This window comes from Thalia democratica, chromosome 9, assembly GCF_965202585.1.
Source record: "Thalia democratica chromosome 9, ktThaDemo2.hap1.1, whole genome shotgun sequence".
Lineage (NCBI taxonomy): Eukaryota > Metazoa > Chordata > Thaliacea > Salpida > Salpidae > Thalia > Thalia democratica.
In genome coordinates, this window is record NC_139173.1 from 38,036,815 (window position 1) to 38,050,141 (window position 13,327).

Here is a 13,327-nt window from a genome sequence, read left to right on the forward strand (position 1 = left end):
TTTAAAAATTTTTAAGATGTCTCTTTTTATGGTTGGAACTTAGGTAAAACTAGTAAATAAAATATTTAGTAATAAAAACTATAAACTGATTTTGATTTATCTTGAAAAAAAATAAGCTCAAAAAAGTTTACCCAAACAAAAGAGTTTTTTTTTCTCGAAATTAAAATAACAGTTTGGTTTTACAAAGACGAAAAAAATCACAGCACATATTTTTTAATACAACTAATACTGAAAAACATGTTAAGTTGTTTTTATTCTTAAATAAAATGTTTTAAACAAAACTAATATTTTATCTAAATAAAATTTATATAGATTTTTAGTTGCTACAAACTTGCTTACAGCTTCAACACAAACAAAAACTTTGTAAACATAAAACTGATGCTGTATAAATAAGAGAGAGCTTTATGAAAAAATTTTAAAAACAAGAGAGACGTTTGGCGCCAAAAGAGAAGTTCAAATTAAAAATGTCTCTCTATCGCCATTAGTAGAAGCGTGTTCAACATGAATAAATCAAGCAATACTAATGTTTTAAATAGACAATTTTGATGAAAATAAAATAGATTTTGATTTTTTTGTTTGTACCTTAATAATCAATTATTTATATGATAAGTTATAGTAAGAGCATGTTTTACGCACATCTAATTATTCTTCAATAAAACTAAAACAGTTTAGCTTCAGTTTAAAAAATTATTCAAGTAAAATTAAAAACAAAACAAGCCAAACACTTTAAACTCAAACTTATAATTTACCTAGTCACAATATAAGTCAGTTGAAGTAATAAATCTAACACATTAGCTTTAATAAGAGATTTTTATAAAAAAATGAAGTAGAATTGCAAAAAATACATCTATGTATTAATAAACAATCAAGAAACTCTGTTTACAAGTCAGACAGTAAACTCAGCATAGACTTTAATGTAAATAAAATAAATAGACAAAAACAAACAAAGGAGAAAATTTGAATATAACCTTTTAATTCAAGCGTAAAAAATTACATCACAAAATATTATGCCTTTTATTTTAAGTACATTATTCGATCTTTCGTATTTAACTTTTGTTTTGCTAAAATATAACACTTTAACTGTTTTTCTTATTAACAAAAATGTATTTTTGTTTACAAAACCTTTCAAACATTATAAATTAGATATAAAATTGTTCTTACACCACACATAAACAAAACAAAATGTTAAAATACTATGTATAAACATATATAAGTTTGACTAAATCAACTTAAAGACTTTTCACTAATAACACAATACCTTTACAGATATGGTTATGTAAATTTTTTAAGAACATACATATGTATAGGTATTTCGATATTAAACAAGTAACAAAGATTTACAAAACCTCATAAAGCTTTAGTGGTTTTATACAAGGCACAATGCTGTTTACAGACACAAAAACAAATTAAAAACAAAAGTTTTTTGTACAAAAACTATTTTCAACTTTTAAGACTTATTTAAGAATCGAGTAAGCTTAAAAATTTCACACTAAAATGATTTCAAAAATAATAATTTAAGTAATTAGTTAATTTTTACTGAAGTAAAATTGTTCTTATTAATTAAGTTTGAAACAAAATTTTATCTGACAGATATTTTTAGATACTTATAACTCTTGTAGGAATTTAAGTATGTACTTAGTTTTGATTTTATGTGTATATAATGATAGTATTTCATTCTTTAAATGTTACGTGTCTGTTTAAAAAAATTTGTTCCATATTTTGTTAATACAGAATAATTAAGTGCAAAGACATTTAAGCTGAAAAAATTAATTTCAAAAGACATCATTTAATTTTTCTTTGTTTGTATAGAGGTGAGCACAAGCGTCAGTTCAAGTTTTAAAATGTTCTAAACATTTCTTATTCAAATATTAACGTTGCTAATTAAAACAGAGCTGTTAAAAATACAATTTAACTTTTATGGTGTCAATATTTTACATAAGTTAACTTAATTTAAGTGATACTAACTCCTTTTGATTTAGTTTTGTAAAAAGCACGGCGTATTTAAAACAAAAGAATCTGTACACCAAAAGCTGTAGGTTTTTTTTTTACTTAAGCTTTCTACATCGAGGTAAAGTAATTTTGTTATTAAACTCAAGAATATTTGTTAGCCTCTTTAATTAATCGTGAAAAGAACTTATTGCAAATATTTATTAGTTTAAACTTCGGATATTCAATATGTTATTGATAAAATAATTGTTAATTTTAATTACATTATTTTTTTTTTTACTCGAAAAATAAATACAAACAGATAAAACTTGTTCCCATTTAAAACTTAGTGACGTTTTAAAGTTTTGTTAAAAAGCCATTCTAACCTTTCACACAAGCATCAAAAATTTTGTAACTAGGTCATTTGTAAACATTAGTAAACAAAAGTACTGAAAACTTCAGTAATAAAAAAAATTTATGAACATTTATGACAAAAATATTGTAATTTTTTTTTTGAAGATTGAATTTAAGAAGTACCATAAACTACAAAACTTGTTCATAATAATAAAAAGATCTAAAAATATTTAAATTAAGATAATGTATTAGAAATACTTTAAATTAAAGGGTTAAAAACTATGTTTAAAAACATACTTCAAATATATTTTTAAATATAAGTTTACTTCGCTTTTAAAAGTTCTTTAAAGTATTAAAATCAAATCAGTAAGTTTAAAAATTATATAGTTTTTAAACGTACGTTAAAGTTTTTTTGCTATAAAAGATTAAAAATTATGTTTGAAGTTAGCATACTTTTACAAAAACAGTGTTAGGTATTTTAATACGCTATAATATACACAATTATGTTTAGTTTATAACAAATACTTAAAAGCATTTGCCCAACAAAATCTTTTAAGCTTGTTTTGAATATATATTATTACAGTTTAATCCCTTACTGAGTTAATTTTTAGACTTTGTATCACAAAAACAGTAATTAAAATTTAATTTGTGCTAACACATACAAATTTAAGCCTGTTTTAAACATAAACAACTTTAATCCCTATTTTTTGCCATAATAGAATACCATTTAAGTATGTTATTAGTACACATAAGTGGCTAAAGAAGGTATATTTTTTAAAGTTTGACTATTTAATTTTATTTTAAACTTGTTTAACGCAACTGTAAAATTTGGGTAGCTGTCTGAATTGCACGAGAGAAAAAAAATTCACAACTACACAAAATTGCACGAAGATACTTTTGCACTAAGACACTTTTGCACGAGGTAAAGTTTTTTTATTGATTTTATTTTTATTTTATCTTTTTTTCTATTTTTTTTTACTATCACTTTAACCCCTAACCCTAATTTTCAAACGGTAGCTTTTATTTTTAATTTACTATTTATTTTTATTTTTACTATAATTGTTACCCCTAACCCTTACTTTCGGTCATTAATTTATATTTTAAATTAATTTTTAGTTTTGTATTATCTTTTTTTTTTCTGTTTGTTTTTTTTTCTGTATTTTTTACTCGCATGCAAAAATTTAACTCGTACAAAATTGACCCTTAGTGCAAAGTCGTCTTCGTGCAATTTTGTTCCCTCTTGCAATTTTGTGCCCTCGTGCAAATTTGGCTTCGTGCAATTTTGTTCACTCGTGCAATTTTGTTCTCGTACAGTGGAGTCACTTTGTACAATTTAGTAACCTTGTGCAATTTTGTCTCCGTGCAATTTAGACCCGTTCCCAAAAAAGTTAGTGATTTTACTGGGATAAAATTATGTTCTTTTTCTACATTAGATCATGAAGTTTCTTTTTTTAAAGATCTGTTCAGTTATCTTTAAATTTTGAAATCTTAGATGTAAAAAATTTGTTTTTATAAAGTTTTAATAAAAAGATTGAAAATGTCTTAGTTATTTAACTTTAAGGTTATAATCATATTCTTTAAACAGTTGTTAATTTGTATCCTAAAACATTGAGTAAATGTTTTTGTTGCTTGAAAAATACTACCAATTTTTACAAAAAAAATACTGATTTAAGGTCATTATTAGAGATCTTATAATCAGATTATTCGTTCATTTCATACCAAAAACAGGAAAAGTTTGAAAACTTTAAAATTATAACCCCCAAAATTTACTTTGAACTTCTTAAAAATATCCCATAATTTCTGCTGCTTTGTGTTAGAGTGAATTTGTAACGAAAGGTAATCAATCATCATGCCATTTAATAGCGATTTTAGTTTTTTTAGCAACAAAAGTTTAAATGCACTATTTTTTTTATTAATAATTTAAATGAAAAGCAAAGCTTGTTATTTCTTTATTATTGCATGACTTTTTGTTTTCTGATTCTAACAAATGAAAGCTTAGTTGTTACATTTTTATAACAAATTTATTTAAATTTAAACTTTAATTTAACCTTTGTTTAATGATTTTTAATAATATCCAAGTCACATTTAATAACATGGAGTTTTATTGGAAAATAAAAACGTATACACAATTAAAATAATGATATTTACTAATAAAAGTGAAATCGAAGTTTAGTTGTTTGTCAGTTAAGTTTGCCAAAACACTTATTTTAAAATTTTGTTTTACTTTTTTTTAACTTAATTTTGGTGTCAATTGTGTTCTATTGTTTTAACTATTTTCATCTAAGTTTTATAAGTCATCTAAGTAAAAATAGTAAAAAAAAATTTACCGGTTTAAACTAAAGTTTTAAATAACATAAAGGTATGATATGTTTATGTAAATTTAAAATAGTAGTATTTATAAACCGGTTATTGCCAGTTATAGCAAGTATATTAGCATTTCAATAATACTATCACTTCAAAATATTAGCTATTCAAAATATTAGCTCTTCAAAAGGCGTCATTTCAGCTTTATATAATCAGATTATTACTACTTTTCACAGAGACAGCCGTTTTAATAAAAACTTGGCAAAATAATAAAACTTTACAACATGTTTATAAGTTGTCAACAAAGTTTCTTTGAAGATTCAATAAGCTCTCAGAAATTGGCAAGCTTATTTTTAAGTGAACTCTATAACGAAAGGTCAAAACAAATATTATTTTGTTTCAAAGCAACAAAGAAAACCTAATTGCGTGAATTTTGTAACGAAGTTATTGAAGTGCAAAACTTGTTAACCAAATGTTGACGTATTTATTATTGTTTTGCTTTAAATATCGTTTATTGTTTTTACTCTATATGGTTCACCACTTTTTGTTTAAGTTTTTAACTTCAATTACTTTTCAGTTAGTTTTTTTAACTGACTCCTTTATCTAAGTTCTACCTTTATCATTGTAAATTCAGATTGATTTTTTTATTGAAATCTACTACTTATCGAAGTTATATATAATAAAACACTTTTTATTTAAAAATTTCTAGTTATTTTTATTGTTCAAACAAAACAACTTATAAACAATCCTTATAATAAATCTAAATAAATAAACATCTTAGTCTAAATAAATATCAACTTTAAAAATTTTTTATTGACTTTCTAAAAATAAAACTCCAAGAAATTAGTCACTTTATTTGATCTAGTATAAAAATAAAAACAACTCATAATCATATTGCATATATATAAAATCAAAAAATTTAATAAAACCATATAAAATGTAATAACATAAGTTATTGATGTATATTATTATCTGTTTTAGTAAACAAAATTTACAGCGTTTTTGAAACCAAAAAACGTTTTCGTACAACATTTTACCAAATTAAATACAAATTCTTTGCAATTTTGTTCGAAAAACAAAAAAAAAACTAAATGTTTACAAGTGTATTGAATTATTTCTGAATAACAAATTTACATTATTAATCATTTATATCAAAACTTCTGGGTTTAAGACCAGGTTTTTTTAATGCTTAAGTTTTTCATAAAAACTCAAATTAATTTTTATAGTTCCATGTATTAAGAGCTTTGGTTTTTTTTTGGTTTTTCATGTTAAAATAACATTTTTAAGCTATAATTATAATCTTCGCATAACTTTGTTTAATCTTTATTTATGTAAAAAATATTGTAGCTTGCAGGCAACTAGCAGAAAATAAGCATAATTTTAATGAAAGTAATTCTTTATTTAACTTTAAGTATTTTTAAATTACAGAATTGTTTCTTAACAAAAATAACATGACTTTATTTCAGTTAAACTTGTTTAAATGTAAACTTTAATATAACTTTTATCAGTTTTCTCACAATTAAGTTATAGAACACCACTTATTCATTCTAAAGTAATTTTTTAAAACATGCCTTTTAATCTCTCAATTGTGGTAACTATTTCATATAAAGAATTTAAATCATAGCAAATATTAGAAACTATTAAATCCAAGTTTATAAATTTTGTTTTTAAACAAGCATATCATGGTAAAATTATTTGATGTCATATGATTTTTTCTATTCATAACTAAATAGACTTTATCAACATTTTTGCTAATATATAAGTTTTTTTAGAAGAGGTTTTTAGTACAAATCTTTTTTCTAAACTTTGTTTATTTTTTCGCGACGTTTAAAAAGCTAGATAAGAGATTTTTAAGTTTTATTAAGAAAAATATGCTTTAGAAAAAAGATATTGCCTACTATTTCTTATTACAATAGCAGAACAGTTTGATGTAGTTTTGTTATTTATTATTTATTTGTTACTATGTAAAACTTTAAACTCAAAAAATTTATTAAAATTCAACTGGAAAATATTAAGATTACTTAATCTAAAAACTGTTGAAATTTAATGTATAAAATATATTTTAATTTTTAACTTTAATTTTAACAAACATAAACATACAAATTAAATGTTATAAACTAATCTAAATCTGATTTTATATTTGCAAATTAAGTTATTTTGGTATAGCTGTAGAATTTTTTTTGAAATAACTAATAGTAAGTTTTGTGGTTTAGGTATTTATGAAATACTTCATAAACACTTTAATTACTGCTTTTGTATATTTCTAAGCTTATTAAGTTTTTAACATTTTTGTATTGATAACTTTTGTTTAATTTTTTAAGATTAAAAACTATGTTTAAAATTATCGTATTATTACAACCTTTATTTTTACCAAAACAGTGTTAGGCATTTTAGTCCGCTATAATATATACAATTATGTTATATTAATACTTAAAAGCGTTTACACAACAAAAATCTTCAAAGCTTGTTTTGAATACATATTAATGTGGACGGCTTAATCCCTAACTGAGTTTATATTTTGACTTTTTTTTTAAAAACAGTCAATAAAACTTAATCTGTGCAAACATAAACATATTTTAGCCTGTTTTGAACATAAACGACTTATTTTGTGCCATAATAAAATACCATTTAAGTATGTTATTAGTACACATAAGTTGCTTAAAGGGTGAGGTTATTTAAAGTTTATAAATAAAACTAAATTTGCATTCTATATAATATTTAAGGTTTTGTTCGTGTTTTTCGTTTTTAAACTCGAACAAAACAATTAGTCACTTTATAGTAATTAAAAGCATTATTTCTTACTATTAGATTATTATATTAGAATTTTAAAAAATTTATTTTATTTCCTTCAAATCTTTTAAACATTCACATGTAGCATAAAAGGTATAATTTTTTGTTTTAGTTGTCTTTTGGAGTTTATAAAAAAAAGTTTAAGTTTTATAAGCTACCTTAGTGTAATAAAGTAGAAATAAACAAAATATGTTGTTTAAGCTAAAATTAAAAAATATGTATATCATATGTTTACATAAACTAAAAATATAGTATTTATAACCCGATTATTGCCAGTTATAGCAAATATATAAGCTCTTCAATAGTATTATCAGTTCAATAGGCGTCGTAACAGCTTTCTATAATCAGATTATTACTACTTTTCACAGAGACTGCCGTTTTAATAAAAAGTCGGCAAGGTATCAAAAGTTATACAACATGTTTATAAGCTGTAGACAAAGTTGATTTCAAATTTGAATAAGCTCTCAAAAATTGGCAAGCTTATTTTCAAGTGAACTAAATATTGTAAGGTCAAACCAAGTTTTACTTTTTGTTACAAATCAACAAAGAAAACTTAACTGCGTGAATTTTGTAACGAAGTTATTTAAGTGCAAAGCTTGTTAACCAAATGTTGATGTATTTATTATTGTTTTGCTTTAAATATCGTTTATTGTTTTTACTCTATGTGGTTCACCACTTTTTGTTTAAGTTTTTAACTTCAATTACTTTTTAGTTTGTTTTTTAACTGACTCCTTTAACTAAGTTCTATCTTTATCATTGTAAATTCAAATTGACTTTTTTATTGAAATCAACTACTTATCGAAGTTATAGATAATAAAAAACTTTTTATTTAAAAATTTTTAGTTATTTTTATTGTTCAAACAAAACAACTTATAAACAATCCTTATAATAAATCTAAATAAATATCTTAGTCTAAATAAAAATCAACTTTAAAAAATTGTTATTGACTTTTTAAAAATAAAACTCCAAGATATTAGTTTTTAAATTTAAGTCACTTTATTTGACATAGTATAAAAATAAAAACAACTCATAACCATATTGCATAAATATAAAATCAAAAAATTTAATAAAATTATATGAGATATAATAACAAAAGTTATTGATGTATATTATTATTTGTTTTAGTAAACAAAATTTACAGCGTTTTTGAAACCAAAAAACGTTTTCGTACAACATTTTACCAAATTAAATATAAATTCTTTGCAATTTTGTTCGAAAAACAAAAAAAAAAACTAAATGTTTTCAAGTGTATTGAATTATTTCAGAAAAACAAATTTACGTTATTAATCATTTATATCAAAACTTCTGGGTTTAAGACCAGGCTTTTTAATGATTTAGTTTTTCATAAAAACTCAAATTAATTTTTAAAGTTCTGAGTTAGAAGTTTTAGTTTTTTTTTGTTTTTTTATGTTAAAAAACATTTTTAAGCTATAATTATATTCTTTGCATAACTTTATTTAATCTTTATTTATGTAAAAAAACTTTGTAGCTTGTAGGAAACTAGCAGAAAATAAGCATAATTTTAATGAAAGTAATTCTTTATTATACTTTAAGTATTTTTAATTTACAGAATTGTTTGTTAAAAAAAATAACATGACTTTATTCTAGTCAAACTTGTTTAAATGTAAAATTTAATATAACTTTTATCAGTTTTCTCACAATTAAGTACTAGAACACCACTTATGCATTCTAAAGTAATTTTTAAATTAAACATGCCATTTAATCACTCAATTGTGGTAACTATTTCAAATAAAGAATTTAAATTATAGCAAATATTAGAAATTATTAAATCCAAGATTATAAATTTTGTTTTTAAACAAGCATATCATAGTATAATTATTTGATGTCATATGATTTTTTATATTCATAACTAAAAAGACTTTATCAACATTTTTGCTAAACTATAAGTTTTTTTTTAGTTTTTAGTTCAAATCTTTTTTCAAACTTTGTTTATTTTTTCTCGACGTTTAAAAAGCTAGATAAGAGATTTTTAAGTTTTATTAAGAAAGATATGCTTTAGAAAAAAGATATTGCCTACTGTTTCTTATTACAATAGAAGAACAGTTTGATGTAGTTTTTTTATTTATTATTTATTTGTCACTATGTGAAACTTTAAACTCAAAAAATTTATTAAAATTCAACTTGAAAATATTAAGATTACTTAATCTAAAAACTGTTGAAATTTAATGTAAAAAATATATTTTAATTTTTAACTTTAATTTTAACAAACATAAACATACAAATCAAATGTTATAAACTAATCTAAATCTGATTTTATATTTGCAAATTAAGTTATTTTGGTATAGCTGTAGAATTTTTTTTGAAATAACTAATAGTAAGTTTTGTGGTTTAGGTATTTATGAAATACTTCATAAACACTTTAATTACTGCTTTTGTATATTTCTAAGCTTATTAAGTTTTAAACATTTTTGTATTGATAACTTAGGTTTTGTACTAACACTTTTTGTTTTTTAACTTGTAAAATCTAAAAACATACAACACTAGTTTCATGTGAAAAAAACTTCATCTTACTTTCGGTAAAGCACATCGGTTAGCACCTTGGTTGTATATAAAGTTTTCATAAGTAAACGATGGATACATGTTTTATAATAAGTATTTATGAGTGGTTTTTACAAATTTCTAACAATTGACATTGAAAGTATTTAGTTGCAGTTCAGTGATTTTGGGAGTTATAGTTTTTTTATCTAGTTTAGCAAAGTATTGTAAAATTTTTCTTTGCTAAGAGTTAATACAATAGATTTTATTACATACTGGTGTTATTTTTAATTAGATTTTTTTTTGTTTTACTTGTTTTTAAATGTTGTAATTTGAGTACCTTTCGAAAGCTTTCATAAACTTCCTATTATGATCGGCATTTAAAGCACTTAAGTTCCACTTAGATGACATAGAAAACATATTACATAAAAAAGACATTTTATGTAAGTTAAGTGTTTTCAGGCACATCATCATAAAGTAAGTTGTTTATCAGATAAAATCATTATAAAGTTACTATATAAAGTAAGTATACAATACAACTATGTTAAGTTTCACTACTGCTAATTAGTTTTATGTATAAAACATGCTAATGTAGATAACAATTAAATGAATATTCAAAACAATTTATTGTTTTTTATATTAAACTTAGAACTTATATACTTCTTAAAGACAAAAAACTTTTTCTTTAGTAAATAAACCTAACTTATTTTGAATTCACATTATGTATGTTTTAATTATCAATTTGAATTTATTTTAATTATTTCGAAAATACTTATACATTGTTAATTGCTACAACAATTTGCTTTAGTTCTGCATTACGTAGTTTATTTAGTTATTATTGTTAATTTCTTGAATAAAAGCTAATATTAACCAAACCATTACTTATATCAAAAAGTATTCATAAAATTTATAATTCAAGTTAAAGATTAATTTGTTTTAATAAATCTGTAGATACTAATGTACAATTTAAAAAAAAATTTTAAGGTTAAGCCATGACAATATATTGTTAATTTTTTATGACTATTTATTTTAAGTTTGAATTAAATAAAGTTATAAAGTCAGTATTATAATTTATTTGCAATGTTTGTTTTAGAAGCTTACAGTTTTTATAAGAGAATTTTATACCAAAATATATAATTACAAATTTAAACTATGTTGAAATTTTGATATATCTATACAACACAATATTTAAACTTTTTTAAAGTATTTTGTTATTTTCAATCACACTTAACATTTTATGACAGAGTAATCTGATTTTATTTTTGTACATTCTTTTGATTATTCTTTTCAATCTGAAGCATGTAAATGTAATTTGTAAAACAGTTAAATTTTTTGTATAAGTATAGATTAAACTATTATGTTTTATGTTATTTTTACACGACACTTTCATATTTCAGTATTGTTTCAAGAAACTTAAATAGTCCACTATATAAATATTTTTTACTTACTAACAGAAAAGCATATATGATGCACTTGAAAAGTTGTCCTAAAGTCAAAGTGAAAGTAAAGTTACAAACTAATATACCATGCAACTACACTACACTTACCATACAATTTTAATTTATAAACACAACTTATTGTAAATCTACGAGTGGGGACATAGTTCAGTGGTAGAGCGCAAGCTTTGCATGTTTGAGGCCCTGGGTACGACCCCCGGCGTCTCTACATTCCTAAGTCAGTATAATGTAAAATAAAGAAATACTTACACTATTGTCATAGTTAAACTTTTCAAACTACTTCATAAGTTTTATTAATTCCTATAAATTAACTTTTGTTCTTTTTAAGACTGTCACTGTTGTCTTATGCTGTAAAATTTTCGATTTTGTTTTGAATTATGAGTCTATTTTTATGTTGTAAGTATTATTTAGAATATTACAGTTGTATTGTGTATATACAAAAATTAAACGTTTTACATAAAAGTAACTTTTTTATTTCAAAAAATTTAAACTTCATTGTTAAGTTTTTAATTTTATATTTTTTACTAAACTATTAGTAATGGATAAATCTACATAGAATTGTATAATCTATTTCAAAAAATCGAATTTGAAAAAACAGAACATATGTTTCATAAAAACAATAAAACTGTTTAGTATTTCCACATAGTTGAACATATATATACATACTACTAATAATGTATAAAAAAGAATTAAAATATAAACTTAATTGTTTTAAAAATAATAAATAATAAATTTTTATGCAAAAGTTTAGTTTTTAACTTTGAAGTATATATATATTTTTTTTAAATAAAACACTAATAACTTTAGAAACGTCAACAAGTTAATCACTTTTAATTCTTTTTTAACTATTCTGATTAGTAAGTAAAAACTATTAAGTTTGCTAACAAAAGCAATTATCTGTTATGAAACTTCAATACAAACAATCACTTAACAACAAAACGCATAGTTTATAAATATATAAACGTTTTGTAAGAATAATCATCAATGTTTTGTATTCGTTTTTTTTTTTGTTACTAGCATTGATTTGAGAACTCAAAATCAGTTTGAACTGCATTGAACGCTATATTTTAGTTTATAAGCGCTGGTGCATAGCAAACAACATCAGCCTCGATAGCTCAGTCGGGAGAGCGTCAGACTGAAGATCTGAAGGTCCCTGGTTCAATCCCGGGTCGAGGCATCTTTTTTATAATGAGGACAATATGAGGGTAAAGGAGTTTGCTAAAAAGGAGGGGAAAACTAAAACTACGTTTAAATCAAGCTTGTAAAATACAATCGTTTATACATAACCTCTATGAAAGTACAAATATTTGTCTAATCGTATATGACGTAATGATTGTTAATTGGTTATAGGCTTTCTTGTTTTGATGTCATTATAGTAAACTCCAAAGGGTATAGTTGTAAGTGAATTAATATTTATCTTAATGTAAAACTTTTAATGAGTCTGTTTTTTTTCTATGGGTATCCTAAGCTTAAACACCGATAAACACACTTATGAAAGAGTGAGTCTTTTTAAGGGTAACTTATTGTAAATTTCTTAATTTTTGTTTATTCTTATAAATTTTTTGTACAATTTTTTTGTAAAGCTCTATTTAATCATAATTTTTGTAAAGTTTTTCAAGTGGCTTATATTTGTTTAACTTTTTTATATAAATTACATAGTTGATAAAATAAATTTATTCGTTATTTTTGTAAAATCGTTCATTTTTATTTGAATGACGTATATTTATTCAACTTTTTTGTATAATTTATTTAGTAAAACAATTTTTTCGTTATTTTTGTAAAATTGTTCAATTTATTGTCATGTGACGTATGTTTTGACATTTTTTGAATAATTTTTTTAATCAGGAAATTTATCGGTATTAACATCATAAACCTTCGAACATAAATAAGCGTATAGATTATCTATAATAAAAACAAAAACCTTCTCACTTAAGTATTTATACTTACAAGCTCAACCATACAAGTGATAGAGTCAGAACGTATTTATAGGTTTATAAACG

At 22.6% G+C, this 13,327-nt stretch overlaps 1 non-coding gene across 1 annotated transcript; it reads left to right on the plus strand.

The window, feature by feature from the left end:
* Window positions 1–12,431: 12,431 nt before the first annotated feature.
* Window positions 12,432–12,504, plus strand: Trnaf-gaa (transfer RNA phenylalanine (anticodon GAA)). Its single transcript has one exon. It is a non-coding gene; the product is annotated as a tRNA-Phe (tRNA).
* Window positions 12,505–13,327: the final 823 nt, after the last annotated feature.